Source organism: Macaca mulatta, chromosome 8 (assembly GCF_049350105.2).
Source record: "Macaca mulatta isolate MMU2019108-1 chromosome 8, T2T-MMU8v2.0, whole genome shotgun sequence".
Classification (NCBI taxonomy): Eukaryota; Metazoa; Chordata; class Mammalia; order Primates; family Cercopithecidae; genus Macaca; species Macaca mulatta.
The window spans coordinates 145881533-145899455 of NC_133413.1; the positions used below are offsets into that span (position 1 = coordinate 145881533).

At 37.2% G+C, this 17923-nt stretch overlaps 1 protein-coding gene across 3 annotated transcripts in view; it reads left to right on the forward strand.

Moving 5' to 3' along the window:
* Nucleotides 1-17923, forward strand: part of KHDRBS3 (KH RNA binding domain containing, signal transduction associated 3) — a 201299-nt gene that overhangs the window by 50085 nt on the left and 133291 nt on the right. The gene's annotated exons all lie outside the window — the stretch shown is intronic.

A 17923-nucleotide genomic window follows, 5' to 3' on the forward strand; every position in this document is an offset into this window, starting at 1 on the left:
TTTTTTTTCTCTATCTTGCAGAAAAGTTTGAGCGTAGGGATTTTTTGTTGTTCTTCTTCTTTCATAGATATCATATAGTAGAATTTTCTTTAATGTTTTACATTTAGTCTCAGAGAAGTCTTGTCCTTGCAAAATGACCTTGTAATCACAAGAAGACGTTTTCAGATGTTATTGCATAGTAATTCTCACTTTTTGCACTCTTCAGTCCTTGGCCTTACAATGTATGAATTCTTTCACTGAATTCACACTGTCACATCTTACACTCTTTGCACGCATTATTGAAGCCTTTTAATTTGCCTCACTCTGCTAGCATCGGTAATTGCAAGACCTGTAGAAGATTTTAAAACCACTTTAAAAAATACATATATTTTTATTCCTGAATAGTCTTGTTGTGATATTGTTGTTTGTTAAAGTTGTTTAACCTTAATAATATTAATAGCATTTGACACTAAGTCATCAGAACAGAACAGTCACGGGGCATTGCCGTTAGGTGCAGTTTTGTCTCTTTTGGAGCTATGAATCTTCCTGCTACTGCCCTACATAAATGTCTCCCTAGACTTCCCAGTTCTATCATAAAGGAACTTAGCATAGCATTAAAAGTCCTTGCCAATCTGTCTACCTTTTCAGCTTTATCACCAGATACTCTCCCCTTGTACCTTTATGTTTTTGTCACACTGCTGTTCTGTATTCTTTGAGAACATGGATATATCTATGAAGTTTTGCCAATGCTGTTCCCTATGCATAGGATACCCCTCCACATATCCAAGCCCATTTGTTTGGGCTCTACTAAAATACTACTCATTCTGAAGTTTCCCTTGATTTTTTGACCTAGAAGTGTTTGTCTTCTATATATAGTAATATTTTATTTGTACTTTTTATAAAGTGCTTGTGATTTATACTTTACGTTGTGAGTATCCACATGTAGTCTTTATTAAATCTATGTTTCTTGAGAATAGGGTCGGCATCATATTACACAGTAGCATAACTACCATTTATTGAGCTCAGGGATGCCTGTCTCCAAAGTCCATGTGTGCTTTTTCCATCCCATCGAGCTGCTGCTTAGAATTATTATGTATCAGGGAACATTGACAGCATGTGGTAGGCACTCAATAAATTCTGTTCAATGACAGAATAAATGTCTCAATTTCGGTGGCATCTTTTTCACTTCCTTTTTGGTTTTTAGGTATATTCCAGATGTATTCTGTAGTAACCTCTAGCCACATGAGGCAATTTAGGTTTAAATTAATCACAATGAAGTAAAACTAAGAATTCAGGTCTTTGGTCACACTAGCCACCTTTCAAGAGCTCACTGGCAGTGCATGTGGCCAGTGGCTGCTATATTTGGCTGCACAGAAATAGAGCATTTCTGTGATCATAGAAAGTTATTTCGGACAGTGCTGGTCTTCATGTGTTGATCGCCATCACGGTCATCACTACACATCTGTGGTATGACTGTGTGATGTACTTTTAGGACAGGAATAACATAGTAGACAAAAGCGTCATACAGAAATATACCTGTATATAATATCATAAAACATTTTCAATGTTAGGTTGTTCCAGAAGTACATTTTTCTGTAGACCTTGGGCACATGCACAGTTCTGTTAACTGCTTTAGGGAAACTGCTTTATCCAGTTGCTACTGTCACGGCACTGTGGAGGGAAGCCAATATATTTTTTCCCTGAAGCTTTGAGCTCTCTTAAGCTAGCCAGACTACAAAAGGCCTAACTCTATAGCCCTGGTTTAGTTGGAAAGCTTCCCGGTAATGACCCTTGTTCTGTAACTGACATCTGAGGATTAGACGTGGCCTCCTGGGTTGGAATTGCCTTGGGACCTTTGAAATGGCCACACTGATGTAAGAGTAGCTCTTTCAGGTTCTGAAAGGTTAGGTTGTTTCTTTTCCCCTATGTTCCCATTTAGTGCCACCTCAGCTAGTGAGGTAGTAGGTGATCTTCACGTTACCGATGCAAAACTGAGTCTCGGAGAGGTTAAGTAACTCACCCAAATAAACCCAAAGTATAAGTTATGATAGAAGAGTTCTGGAACCTCCAACTTGTTACCATGTCCATACCCTTCTCAATGGTAGGACTGCCACAATTGATTGGTTTTCTGAGTCAAGAGAATTTGGAGTTACTATAGTGATACTTTAATCTTTTTTGTGATCAGCATATTTAATTCTAGTTATATTCATATTTAAATTTTTATTACCTCTTATTAACTCTCATAAATATGCAGAAGTGGAGGGGGCAGTAAGTTAGAGTTTGTTATATGTGGTTTCCAGACATGACACTTGAGGTGTGCTGTTAATCACAACTCTAGAGGTAGACCTCAGTCTGCCTGAGTGATAGTCAAGAGGACCGAGAGCCTTCTGACTAGCTTTTTGCTTTTTTTCTCAGTGTCATACTGTATGTAAGTGCTGACTTGTGATTTGAACTTACGTTTTTATTAGTTTTTATTACTTCAAGTCTCACTAAATTAAGCTCCTCTTTCCATATCATTATTAATTTCAACTCTTGTACTGCAGGTGTCAAAAGCTAGACAGTTGTGCTTGTCTGGAGGCTGTAGGTTAATATGCTTTTCTGGGAGTGCCATAAGCAAAGACAGGTGACAAAATAGCTCGATTAAACAGTCACTTAGGGCTATTTTTGTGTTTTCCTCTAAGGAACATAATTTTACATTCATTTTATGCCTCCTGTTTTGGCTTCATTTGTTCCCAAGCTTGAAATCATGCAATTTAAAGAACTTGGCTGGTTGTAGCATTTGTATGTAATACCTGTAATACAGTTTCTTTGTCAGAGGCATAATTAACAATATGATTTGTACATCTATTGCCTTCTGGTATTCACAACACAGTTTGTAAACTTAATTAGTTCTTGGAATAGCAAATGTTTTGAAGATGATAAACACTTTCCCTCTGAATAATGTGTTGAATGGTTATATATTCATAGAAATTTACTCTGTGCTACTCAGATTAGAATGCGGATAGGTATGCTTCTTCAGGTAAACATCACCTGCAGTTGCATATTCCCAGATTAGATTGTCTTCCTGTACTTTTCACAGGGGAAATCAGACATTTAGCTCGGATAATTTAGCCTCCAGGAATATTCATTATGGCTTCATTGTATAGAGAACATCTATGCTTAATGTCATTACATAGATGCCATTTTCTCAAACTTTGATGGTGATCATGATGATATATAGTAGGGGAGGAGTGGGTAATAACCAGGCACACCATTATAGCAGTACGTCACTTATTCTCTGTTCTCAGCTCTTCAAGATGTAGTTGAGACCAAAGAAGTAAGCAAGAAAGCAGTCTCAGCAGCTCAGAGATGCTGCAAAACAAATATGCTGATGCCCAGGAAAGCTTGTCTCGCGTTTTCTTTAGGACCTTATTACCATCAGTACATCACAGTTCTGAAAAAGTTTAGCTATTTGGTTTTCCAAAAAGCAATATTGAAGTAGAGGGAACAAATTAGAAAGACCTCAGTGCCATTATATTAGTGATTTTCAACCCTAGGAGTTGGGGATGGGTTATACATGCCTGCGTTTTACCCCGTTTTTATGCATAGAGGAACTAGAGCTCAGTGAGGCCAAGTGATTTGCCAGAGGTTCTCTAGTGCTGAGGCTTGGTCTGTCCTCCAAAACCTTGGTGTGTCTACCACTTCCCTGCCCTGCTTGTGGTCCCTTGGGACCCTTGAGGGATCTCCTTCAGGCCTAGCATACTAACTGGCACGTTGTACTTAAGACCTCCCACCTGCTATGATTCCCAGGTACTTTCCACTAGACTTCAGAAATTTACCAAGAGGGTATATCTATCAGGTAAACAGAAATCATGCCAGGTATTTTAGCAGAGAAGATTGAATAGCAGGAATGGGTTAGACACGTTCTGGTTGACCCAAAAAGCAAATGGGGAGTACTGAAGCAACACAGAAATAGTAAAGAAAGGTTAGCAACAAGCCATCACCCTCGAGGCTGGAAGAGCAAAATAAGTAATTTGGAGGAAGTGGGACCGAGACCCTTTTAGTATTGTTACCTCAGGAGCTTGAAGAGGGTCCTCACAGGGCTGGGACTCAGACCTCTGAGAAATGGGTCCTGGCTTGCTGAGGGAGGTATGGTAAGCATGGTTCTGGGAATGCAGGATAAAAAAATCGCTGTAACTGCTAGACTTTAGAACCATCACTGGTCTGCTGCCAGGAACTGGAAACACAGTGGGAAGGAATAAGCCCCCTACCTCACATGCCCAATTGGCAGACCTTATAGGTTCTGCCACTGGCAGAGGAGAAATGAGGTCTTCAGAATCTCTACCCAGCATTCCAGGACAGCGTATAGGCAGGTAGGTGTGGAGCTAAGAGACCATAGGTTAATAACTGGCATAGATGGCTTGTTTGTGGAAATGAAAGATGACTTCCACTTTTGTTAATTCAAACCTTGGGTATTCTTAAACATTCATCAAGTCTCACCATGCTTTTTCATGAAGAATATCATTTATTCACTTGTATTCACTCAACAAAAATTTCAGAATGTGTGTTCTATTCAAGGTGCAGAACTAGTGACTGGGGATAAGATGATGAATAACTGTTAGTCATCATCTAGTCTAAGAAGCTAGTCTAAGGTAGTCAGCAGGACAGATGATAAAAATGTGTGTAACTCTCAGGGTTGAAAGGAACCTCCAAGTCCAACCTTCCATCAGATGATTGGATCCTTCGTTCTGTAATGTTCCTTTTTTTTTTTTTTTTTGAGATGGAGTCTCACTCTGTCACCCAGGCTGGAGTGCAATGGCGCTATCTCAGCTCACTGCAACCTCTGCCTCCCAGGTTCAAGCAATTCTCCTGCCTCAGCCTCCCAAGTAGCTGGGACTACAGGCGCCTGCCACCACACCTGGCTAATTTTTGTATTTTTTGTGGAAACGGGGTTTCACCATATTGGCCAGACTGGTCTCGAACTCCTGACCTTGTGATCCACCCACCTCGGCCTCCCGAAGTGCTCTAATTACAGGCGTGAGCCACCGTGCCCAGCTGAACTTATAAATATTTTAAAGATGGTTCGTTCCATCTTTGGTCAAATTTATTGTTAGAATCTTCAACTCAGTAATTTGTACTGGACCTCTTTTCTCTATAATTTCTATCTTTGGACCTAATTGTACCATTGGTTTTTTTTTTACTGACAGATCTAACCCTTTCTTTTATGTAATATACAAAACTATTTGTATTATAAGTTTTATTCTTTCCTGAATCATCTATCCTGTAGGATAAACATTTTCATTTGTTTCAGCTGGCTTTCCTAGGCAGTGCTCTTCAACTTTTTTCTATTATTACCTCTCTTGTGGAGTCTTTGTAGACATCTTTGTTCCTAATTATCTGCCCACCCCAAATAAATAGTGAGACTGCAGATATATTCTGTATTTGTTTAGGTATCATGGACCTTTGGTGAGCTGGCAACCATAGTTCCCGTAATTACTGGCAAATTCTTCAAACGAATCTAATGGAATACTTTTCTAGATTCCTGGCCATGTTATCAGTCTTAGTGTTACTATCTGAGCTACTCATGTGTAATATAGATCATCAAATTATTCCACCTCCTATTTTTAAGATGAGAATAGAAGACAGTCAGATATCCATCTAAGATACTTTCTGTTAGTTTTAGTCAAAGTAAAGGTCTGTATTTAGTCTTTGATTCTGTCTCATTTGCCCAGACAGGCCGTGTGAAATGACTAGTAATCTGTAAATTTAGCCTTAAAGTAGATCAGTCAGTTTTCAGTAGATTTGGCAAGTGGAACCCTCTAGAATGCGTAATTTTTTAACTAAACACTTTATGGTCAAAGGACAAAATGAAAACAAATGCCATTGACCGGCCGTGGTGTACTTACTTATGTTTTTAACGAAATACCTACATATTTTTAATGTGTAACTTGCTTCAGAATGTGAATGTCTATATTTAACTTGACAACAACATCCCTTAAAGGAAACCCCCAGTGGGAATGTCCACTGTGAAGAGAGAGCATCTGACTCCAGGCAGAGCAATATGTAACATGTGACTGAAGAGTGACCTAGTATGCATAACACTCCCTGTCTTTAAACTGGCATGAGAAGACAGGTCTCATTTTCAGTAATTCTATGGCTCTATGCTGAGTTACTTCATTTCCACAGAGGCTGTGACTATTAAAGTCAGTGCAAATTGATTTTTCATCAGTGTCTTAATTTCCTATCATGATTAAATCTGAGTGACAGGATGTATATTTCTGCTGTAATTGTATTTTGCCTTTAAAAAGTGTTTTATGCCTGTTTGGCCGTTTTCAGGTGGCTTAGAAAAACACTGAGTATGAGTAGAATTCTTTATATAAAATTGACCCCCTTTTAATGTCATCATACGAAAAATATGATTTAATGTCTTAAGGTTCTTTTCCCACCCTCAATTTACTCTGAGCCTTTACTGTGTAAATAGGGACTGGTTTAGAAACTGATGTAAAAATGTATGGACATAGAATGATAAATCCTACTTTGAATTTATTTTAAATAGTGTCAGTGTATTATTGTAAATCTAACCAATAGAAAATATTCATTTGTAGTTCTATCAGATTTGAAAGTAATAGAGAATAAGATGCTTGTATTATATGGTTGTTATAGAATATCATTAGTACAGTCATATTTCTATCTCAAAGTGTGATAATGCCAGCGGGATAAATGAGAAAGACATTGAATCTTCACACAAAGGAAACGGGTTTTATAATGAGTGCGGTCTGAACAGAACTAATCTCTTTCTTGGATCATTACTTCACCTGATCATAAAACCTTTTTTAATTCAAATCCTTGCAGGATTCTAATTGGTGACCTCTGGAGCCTGATAATTGTTTAAGGTAGCTGGTCTTTTGAAGTATACTTAATGATGTTTGCAATTAAAAGTGAGAAATGTGATTTAACCCATAGGTGTAACTAAAAATGTAGATTTTCCTTTTTCAATCTTTAATAGTTATTCCCCTCCCCTCCTTCCCAAAGTTAGTGACTTAAGTCATTACTAACTTGAATTAGTCCAGTGCACTGGTTACCTCATTTATTCTGTGGATTTATTGTTTATTTGATAAATGCATTGGGTTATATTAAGAGTAATCCTCAATTATTCAGAATAGCTAAGGGACTGGTGTGTTTGGGAAGACAGGAACTCCTAGTCTCTTTTTTTCTATGTTATATACCTTCCTCCTTGTCATTTTTGATTTAAGTAAAAACTTAGCCAGTCTTTCTAGCCAGTTTCAGTAAATATTTATTTCAGAACTTTCCTGACTACCAGATAAAAATGAGTCATTAGAAGAGAAATTCACCAGTATTCACCACTGGGACCAATAAATCTGTAGGTGAACCTCAATCTCAGTCATTTGTCATCCTCACCACTGTACATGATAGCATGATATAATTTAGTTTGTACTATTGTACATTTATGATGTTTTTGAGTTCCTCTTTTACATATCTTAGTAAATGGAGTCATTAAATGAATACAGTTGACTATCCCGATAGAATTCCGTATATTTATTGGAGGTCAAACTTAATTTGTTTCATTGACTTGTTTCTTGGAGGATTTCATTTTGTTTTGAAGCCAGCATTTTGTAATTTGGTATCTGGGGAAACAAGCAAAACCTTTGAGAGTTGGACAGTGCTGGAACTGAACTTTAGTTCTGCCATTTATTAGGTGTGGGAAAAAGGAAGTGGTAATTTCTGTCCCAGCACTCTGAGAAGTTATGAGGACTGAATGTTTATAAAGCCTCCAGTATAGTGTCTAAATATGATAATGATTCAACTTGTTAGATTCCTTCCACCAGTTTTAGGGAACATCCCATCTTCAATTTCTACTCTTTGGTCCTTATTGTTTTACAATTTTAACAAACCTATGAAATTTATGAATTTGTTTAAAATTGTTAGAATACAGTACCAAAATCCAATAACCTACTCACTTGTGAAGACCTTTGAGTACTTCCCCTTGTTTAAGGGATACATTTTTATCTCCTTGAGGCATTGAATGACTATGTCTTGTCTTTGTGTTTCTCTTCCCTGTCATCATGCCTTTCATTTCGTGAATGACTACATATAATTAAGGAGAAATTAATATGACAAATGCTACACTGGTAGCATTTGTTTTCTTAAGAATTTTATAAAATGTTAATAATTCTGAGTAGCGTTTGGAATTTTTAAATGTATCTAGATTTGGTTCTCTGGAATAATTTTGGTGTCACAAATTTTTCTTGAAATCCATTCTATAAGGTAAGAGCTGTTGAGAGATAAACTTAGGTACACTGAAATTTTCTTTTTCCTGTTTTTTTGTTTGTTTCTTTCTTTTTTGTTTTGTTTTGTTTTTTGTTTTCCTTGAAGACCTGAGTCTCTCTCTTTGTCCAGGCTGGAGCGCAGTGGTGCAGGCATAGGTCACTACAGCCTTGACCTTCTGGGCTCAAACAATTCTCCTGCCTCAGCTTCCAGAGTAGCTGGGACTACAGGCATGCCTAATTATTTGTATTTTTTGTAGAGACATTGTCCAGGCCATCTTGAACTCCTGGGATCAAGTGCTTCTCTTTCCTTAGTCTCTCCAAGTACCGTCATTACAGGTGTTAGCCACAGGGCCTGGCTCGGCACAGTCAAACTGTAATGCCTTTATTTGAGCAGACGTGAATTGGGCAGCATCGGAGCTCAAGTGGTTCAGGGTTTCACCAAAGGAGAGTGAGGGCAGAACTTTCATAAAATGTTTGTAGAAGCAAGACAAAGAAAATATTTGGTTGGTTAAAGTGGAAAGTCCTTAGTTAGAGGATAGTTGATGGTGCTTTTTTTGAGACAGAGTCTCGCTCTGTTGCCCAGGCTGGAGTGTAGTGGCATAATCTCGGGTCACTGCAACCTCCACCTCCTGGGTTCAAGTGATTCTCCTGCCTCAGCCTCCTGAGTAGCTGGGACTACAGGCACCTGCCACCACGCCCAGCTAATTTTTGTATTTTTAGTAGAGACGGGATTTCACTATGTTGGCCAAGATGGTCTCGATCTCCTGACCTAATGACCCACCCGCCTTGTCCTCCCATAGTTCTGGGATTACAAGCTTGAGCCACTGCACCTGGCCAGTTGATGGTTTTTGATTGGTAGTCTCTAGTTCCAGGTTAGTTGGTGGTTTCTCATTGGTTAAGCTTAAGTATTCTCTTCCTAGTCTGTGGTCATTCACTCTGAGTTGGGTTTCAGTTTGCTTCCATATGAACCCAAGGCTCTGGAGCCATCTCAGTGTACTGGGTTCTCCTCCCCCCTGCCCCACGTTTTTTTTTTTTTTAACAGTATAAATAAACCATCACAAATTAGGAATTGTATTTTAAATAGACCTATATTTGCTTTGTGTGTTGTAGTTTCAAAGTACTTTCATAGACATTTGTTTTGATACTTGTAATAACTTGGTGAGTTTCCCCAAAATGTAATAATCCAAAACGTTTTTTCTCACTCCAAATCAAGATCTCTCTGCTACAGTAATACTAAGAAAGTAGAGGAAGTATGGACATAGGAATCAGATAACCTGGGGCTGGAATCCTGAATCTCTTGTTGGATGTGGGACTCTAGCTCAGTCACTGGATGTCTATAAATAGTCATCTCCTTTCTGTAAAAGAACATTGTATCTACTTTGCAGCAGTGTTACACATTGACTACTTGGAAGATAGTCATTACATAAATTCCAGCTGCTGCTATCATTGTAATATTTTCGTTAATTAGCCGTGGTGGGTAGAATTAATTAATTTATCCTCCCCTCCATCCTCATTATTATTCTTTCTTTTCCTCCTGTCTTCCTTTTTGGAAATTTGACTGTCATTTTCTCGTGTGTATGTTTTAATCTTATGTGTTGTATGTATATTTAAGGACATTTTACATACAAATATTTGCTTTGTGTTTATAAAAATCAGTTTTCCAAGCATTTGTAATATTTAGAGTATCGAGTGGTTTCTTTCTCTCTAGATGGTATGTTTATGTGTATTTATGATGAGCTTATTTGTCCTTATTAGACAGTGATATGTATCTACTCTGCTGTGTCATTTGTTTATGGACTATTTGCAAGATTAGGCGCTGTATGAATCAATCTCGTTTGGGTAGTTACAGTGTGTTCAACTCTGGTTTGAATGTAACGGGTATTCAGTTAGGTTTGGATTGCTTAAATAAAACAATTCTTTAGTGAAAACATTCATCATGTTGAAGGTTAAAAAATTGCTTTTCAGATTAGCAGCTACAGTAACATTTTAGTAATTTGTCCAATAGAATTTACAATGGCTGTAATTACTCTTTATATTTCTTTTAAAAACAATTCAGATACTCCAGCTGGACTGTTGTACTACTTTGAAATAGATTTCTGAATGTTGAGCATCTTATATGAGCTTCTCATTTTGTTATAGATTCAGGCCAATGCCTGTCCTTTAATTAAACTTTACACAAGAGTTAAGATGTTTGGAAAAGTGGGTGGGGGGTAACTCTATTAACTTTATTAATTTCCACACCAGTACGTCATTGTGCAGGCTGATTTGAATTATTCAGCTATTTTCTGACCGTTTTATGAACTTCTATTAATAGCTCTTAAAAACAAGTTACAGTTTTTAGAAGAGCACTTTTCAGCAGTGACTGCTAGCTAGCTCTTTACACACTCATTGTACTCCTTTAAATTATTTTAAACATTCATTCATTCTTTCATTTAGTCAACCATTTAGTAACCTTTTGTGCAGCCCTTATCCTAAGTCACTATACTAGAGTGTTAGGACATAACAAAAATGAATAAATAGATGTTCTTAACCTTCCATGATCTTACCATCTTGTTGTCGGGCACAGAAAGTGTGAACAATGAGTATATGAAAATCTATTCTGTTGTGGTACAAGTTTTATACAGCAAAACAGGTCATTGTGAAGGATGTTATCAATTCATCTGTGGGGTGAAGGGAATGTTGATGTTTTCATTAAGAGCTGGACACAGACTTGCATTTCTGGGTTGCTTCATAAAGTTAAATTAGATAAAATCTCACCCCGCAAGAACCTACTGTCTAGTATAGGCATGTGCAGTATTTGGCAAATGCCTATATAGAACTTAACTGGACTAGGTATTGTTGTTCTTTGCAAATATTAAATTATTTAATCCTCATAAAAACCCTATGGGGCAGGTGCTGTTATTTCTACATTTCTTTGATGAGGAAATTGTGACTTAGATTAAGTTACTTTCTGACAGCCAATATAATTAAGTACCATAGCAGGGATTCAAACTCAAGCAGTTGGAATCTGGCTGCATTATTTCCAAGACTCTTACTCTCTGAGGTTTTATGTTTTAGGTTTTTTACTGACAAAGTTCTTCTTATTACTTAGCAGTTAAGAACTCAACAATCAGCAGTGTTCAAAAGGTGCCTTGCATGCAGAAAGTGGACCCTTTTGCCATTATTTTTATCACTTCAATTTTTGGGGCCAGAGCATCAATTTTTACCTTAACTTAAAACCATGGAAATTGACCAGTTACATTAACCATGCAAGACCTTAGAGTATTTTTTTATTTAATCATCTTAGGCTTCAGCAACTAAAGAGCTACAGTCATGTCTCCTCTTCCCCTCTTTTTTTTTTTTTCTTCATCTACTTTATGCAAAGATTGCTTCTGTTTGACTCCTTTGTACTCACTTAACTCTGTAATTTGCTTATTTTGACATTAGTGGAATTTATATTTTCATTTGGATTTGGACCTAGAACTGTCCCTGATGTCACACAAAATTCCTTCAGCTATTCCTTTAAGTCCACTTTGAGAGTTCACTAAAGATCACCAGTACTGACGTTCTGAAAGTTCAAGCTGTTCTCTATACGTCGAAGCAGTGCTTCCCACAGAATCACTTGGCTGTGGGAGAATAAAGTGAAGGGGTAAGCAGATGTGGCTACATTAAGAACATCCAGTGCTTGTGATTTACAGCTTTAGAACATTTTCACATCTCACTTCAGGAAAGAAGGAAAAAAGAGATTAAAGGGTATAGTCTTTACTTATTCACAATAGCTAAGAGGTGGAAACACTCCAAATGTCTGTCAACCAATGAATGGATAAACAAAACGTGTTATATAGCTACAGTGGAATGTTATTCCGCCTTAAAAAGTAAGAAAATACTGCCACGTGCTGCCCCATGGATGAACCTTGAGGGCATTATGCTAAGTGAAATAAGCCAAGCATGGAAAGACAAATACTGTATGATTCCTCTTATATGACACAGCTAAGCAGTCACATTTATATAAACAAAATAGAATGGTGGTTACCAAGGGCTGGAGGGGAGGGAAAATGGGGAGTAGTTTAATGTGCATAGGGTTTCGCTTGTGTGAGACAGAGAAGTTCTGGACATCTGTTGCACAACAGTGTGGATGGACTGAACAGCACACTTAAAAATGGTTAAGACTATAAAGTTTGTGTTTTTTATAACAATTAAAAAAAAAAGTCAGATATATCTAGATTTGAATTCTGACTGTGCTAATTAGCTCTCTAACCTTTGCAAACTTCTTAACCATTTCAGTCCTCAGGATCTCACTCTGTAAAATGCAGGCGACAGATCATATATTTGTTAGGATAAAGAGATAATTTAAGTCAAACACACAACCCTGTACTTCACGAGTCATCAACAAAATAATAATTATAATTTAATTACTACTGGTATAAGTGACCTCTAAAATAATTTTCATTCTTTTTCAATATTTTGCTGTGTAAATTTATGTGTGGTGAGCTCAGATGGGTACTTTTGTATGTAATGGAAGTATTAGAAACTCCTTTTAAAGATTCCTTGTGTTTACTAAAGATGAAGGGTTGGAGTTTTGTTGTTTTGTTGTTGTTGTTGTTGTTTTTGCCTTATCAGGTCCTCCTCTCTGTGCCCAGAGGCTGATAAGCGTGGTACAAAGCCAGTATCATAGATATATTTACCCTCTGGCTTTGAGCTGGGTTAAGAGCTATCCACTAGTGGTCAGTAGCAGAAGCTTGGCAGGAGGGAGAAGAGAGCTCAGAGTATATATTTGCTTTGGCCCTTCCTGCTGTGTCACCACAAATGAACCGCTTTCCTGTGTGCAGTCTGTAGCCCCATCAGGCTACCCTATTAGTCTCTTTTCCTTGTCCTCTCCTGTCCCCTGCATGCCATTTTAGATGGGTGAAATGTTCACATGCTTCAGAGATTTAAAGCAATGCAAGAAGAGATGCAATGAAAAGTATTTCTGTATCCCGTCTACTTTGTTCTCTCCGTGCCAAATAGATAACTAGTTTCTTATACCATCTTTTGTTGCTTAACCACAGGGATTTGTGTTCTGAGAAATGCATCCTTAGATGATTTTGTTGTTGTGGACCATCATAGATAGCTCTTACACACACCTAGATGGTGCAGCCTGCTGTACACATAGGCTAGGTGATATAGCCTGTTGCTACTAGGCTACAAACCTAGACAGCATGTTGCAAAGCCAGAGTACATGTTACCATACTGAGTACTGTAAGCAATTGTAACACAGTGGTAAGTATTTTGTGTATCTAAACACAGAAAAAGCACAATAAAAATACAGTACAAAAGATAAAACATGGAATACTTGCATAGGACCCTTACCATGAGTGGAGCTTGTGGATCTGAAAGTTGCTCTGGGTGAGTCAGTGGTTGAGTGATGAGTGAATATGAAGGACTGGATCATTACTGCACCCTTTTATATATCTGGCAGCATGGAAGGTTTGTTTACACTATCATTGCCACAGACATGTAATGCTTTGTGCTGTGAGGTTACCACAGCTGAACCATTACTAGGCAGTAGGAATTTTTCAGCTTCATTGTAATCTTACAAGACCACTGTCATATATGTTGACTGTAACGTCGTCACATGGTGTGTAACTGTTTATCAATAGGGAGATATTTTCTTTGTGCATATAAGTAAATTAGACATTTTTTTCCTTACATTGTGTGTGTTTGTGTGTAAGTAAACAGCGCATTTGGTACCGATATTTGACTATCAGAACGTGAAGTTTCCTCATTTTGTGCAGTAACTACATGCTATTTTATTCTAGGGTGTGCTCTAGCCTACTTACCCAGCTCCTGCTGATAGGCATTTAGGTGGTTCCCAGTGTTTTGATACTAAAGACAATGCTGTAGTGGATAATTTTGTGTGTAATATTCCGCATCTATCTAAGTATATACGTAGGTTAAATTTCTAGAAATGAAGTTGCTAGAACAAAGGAAAAATAATAATCTGTGTGTTTGATTATATGAGAGAAATGAAGCTACTTTAAAAATTTTACATTACTAAAATGTTTATATTGGAAACTTTACTCATTTAAATCCAGAGATTTTTAAGCTATTTTTAGAAGATTAGTGGACTTTAGTATATCTTGTACATTAAAAAGGAAAAGAGGCCATTGCTTAGGAAGTTCTGTACTAGACCAAAGCAAAACAAATGAACAAACAAAAACAATATAGATATTATTACTGAAAACAAGAATTCTTCAGTGAGAGAAGTTTGGTGTGTATGGTTTGAAAACATAGCATTTTAATCCCCTACATTATCTAAAACCTTAATCACACATTTGCTTATTATTTCTGAGCTAGGAGATGGTATTGGTACATTAAGCTGTTTGGTACCAAATGTAATCTGGGGATTAGTGAAAGTCAAATCCCCTATGCATTTGTCCTTGAAAATCTGATTGGGTTTTCTCTATTGGTGGCCTCTCTTTGCTACAGTTAACTAGAGGGTCACATCCATCTTGGTGGCTCTCAAGCATCTTTCCTCCCTCAGGGAGGATGAGAGGGGAGGTAGCAGAGGTTTTTGAATATGCAACTCGCAGTTAGGGACAAGCATAAATCCTTGAGACAGCTGTCTCAAGATTTCATGGATAATTTTGTACAATTCTCCATTTTTGTGCATTATGTACAATTCTCCATTTTGTGTACTTCTGGATTTCAAAGAAAACATTAAGCTACTTATAATCCTCAAGTAGAAAATAAAAATTGTTGATTGAACAGCATCTACTGAAAACAGTAAAAGTTTCAACCAGTTTTGAGTTATATATTGGAAGGCACCAGGGCCTGAGGAAAGTACAGCAGTCATGATTTAAACCAGGTCTGTTTGACTCTAGCGATGGGCTCAGGGCTCTTTGTGTTGTTGTGTGGTGCTTTAGGCCCATTAAATGCAAACCTACATGCTTCTGATATGGCATCAGGCTTAAAAAATTTTTAAAAAAACCTTAAACAGTAAAATATTCCAACACCATTCAAAATTTGAGATAGAAACAGTGTGTTCTAGCAACTTAAGATTTGTAGGACGCCGTGTATATGTAGAGAGGAAATTAGATATTTTATATAGATTTTCTTTCATTTTCCTTTTTAAAATCATCAATGATCTTAAACTGTAATATGTGATAAAATACATAATTCCTGATTTTTAAAAACTTATCTATATGATTTTCTTACGTCAAAATGTTAAATAACACTGATACAAGGAAGAACGTGGAATTCTGAATTTGTGGATTTAAATATTGTGCATCTGGTATGAGTTTTCAACAATTACTAAACTGCTTTGTTATTCGAAAAGAAAGGAGACAGTTGAATCTATTTTGACACACATACACATACCTTACAAAAAAAATATTTTAGGACGTTTCAGTGTACCTGATTTTGTTGAATCTTCTAACTATGCCAAAGGTATTTCTAATTATTGCATAAATAGATAATGAAAGATGGGATTTATTTTCTTCTAATTAAAGTTGAAGTCATGAATTGTTATACTCGGAGCAGCTGATGTGAGACTTACTGCTCTTTACTGAAGAAAACAAAACCAATGTAGCTCATTTATACCATTGGTGCTACAATTTTCAAACTGTGTGTGTGTGTGTGTCTATTCTTGGAAAATTTCTGAAAGAGTATATAAAAATAGTTGATTATAATTATTTCTGGAGTTGAAGTGATAGGAGAAACCTTAAAAAAATTTTATATCTTGTCATATTGTTTTAAATTTTTGTTTTAAATTTTTACCATGTGCATGTATTATTTTTATAGAAAAAAATCAATAAAAATTAAAGGTACCCTTGTATTTCTGTGTTTATTTTCCATTACAGATTCCACTTAGAATTGCTTTTTCAGGATCAAAACATAGTGTAGTACAAGAAAGCAAACAAAATGACTAATTCATTTATTTGGTGACTTAGTCTTTTTCTCTTCTTGGAAGCTTTGATTAGAAGCTGCAGATATAATTTGCTGTTTTCTCTTAGCCATCCTTTTCTTATCTTCAGTTTCTACCCTGCTTCCTTCCGTCTCCCCCACCACATCACTGTTAATCCCTATTGTATAGTGTCTTCATATACTAACCAATTCTCTGATGCCAGCTGTGTATCCAATAATTCAATTCTGAAGCTAACTGCAGGGGTTAGCATCAGGCCTCCTCCCCTCCCCACAGATCAAGGACTTAATCCCATAAGACTGCCCCCACTTCAGATGCCAGCCACAGTATAATGCCCAGGCTACCCAGATTTCTGCCTGACTACAAATTTGGAGCTTCCAGGAGCCTCCCTCAGGTTTGATAATTTGCTATAATGACTCACAGAACTCAGGAAAGCACCTTGCTTACTATTAGTGACCAAAGTTTCATCAAGCATTTGTCAGCATTTGTAAGTCACACAAGATCCTAAGGTTTTAGAACCGAATCATTGGATACTCTAGTTCCCTTTTCTCATTTTAAACATGAAGAACCCGCATCCTAACTGATGTACCTTTTTCTAATGGCAAAGACAGTTATTAGCAGATCTGAATGAGAATCTTAGAATTTTTATGTCCCATTTAGTGTCCTTTAAATTGTAATAATTGTCTGTTGCTCATTCAAAACCTTTGTTTAATAGACAATCATTTAGTTAGAAATGGGAGGCTGCATGGCGTGATGGAGTGAAAGCTCCTCAGTGGAATTATGAAGCCCATTGGCTGCTTCAGGCCCGAAGCTTCCGGCTTTAAATAAATCTTTCATTTACCCCAAGACGCTGTGAACATCTTTCTTACTTTTGGTCGATGTGACATACAAAGTGGTGGGGGAGACTGTACAGGCACCTTGTCTTTGGAGTCGAACAAACCTGAGGGTGAATCTTACCTTTGCCATTTATTGTGAAGTCACCTCTTTGAAACTCCACTTTGTCATCTGTTTTGGGGATTGAATTATGTAATGAATGTGAGTTATCTTGTCCAGGGATGGCATATTAATATGTGCCATCTTAAATGTTAAGATGAAATCATCATAACGAGTAGAGCAAAGAGCGTTAGTAAAGACATTAGCATATAGCTGATATGTGTCATATGAACATTCTGAAGTGTTCCTAGCTTAAGCAAAATGGATAAATGTGTGTATTCCTTTGTACAACTGATGCTGTCTCTGATACCTTCTCCAGACTGCTGTTTATCCTTCTCTGAACCTGGGTGTCTATCGGTTGGTCCCTAGAGGTGACAGTTCACGTACTCATTCATTCATCAGTCATGCAAGCGCCTAATTTTGTATCTCTTGTACAACCAAATACTGTGCGCCGTAGGGTGAATTAAACTTCATGCTAAAATGTTCTAGGATCTGGAACTTGCTTAGTTGAAGATGTTTATGAGTGAATAAATAGATTTTACCTGAGAGAAATGTACGTTCTAATGGGAGAGGTAGCACATTTTTTTTTCCGTCTAAGGGTGGTAGTAGAGTTGCACATAAAGTGCTTTGTGAGTATCCAGGTGAGAGTGATTGATTCTTCCGTTCTTGCCACCCCATTGAGGAAACACTTGCACAGAAAATGAGATTTAATGTGGTTGAGTCTCGAAAGGAGATGAAGATGAAATCATCATAACAAGTAGAGCAAAGAGCATTAGTAAAGACTTTGACATATAGTTGATATGTGTCATATGTAAGGAGGGAAGATTTGACTGGGGAGGTGGGCTACTGGAAGGTTGTGTAG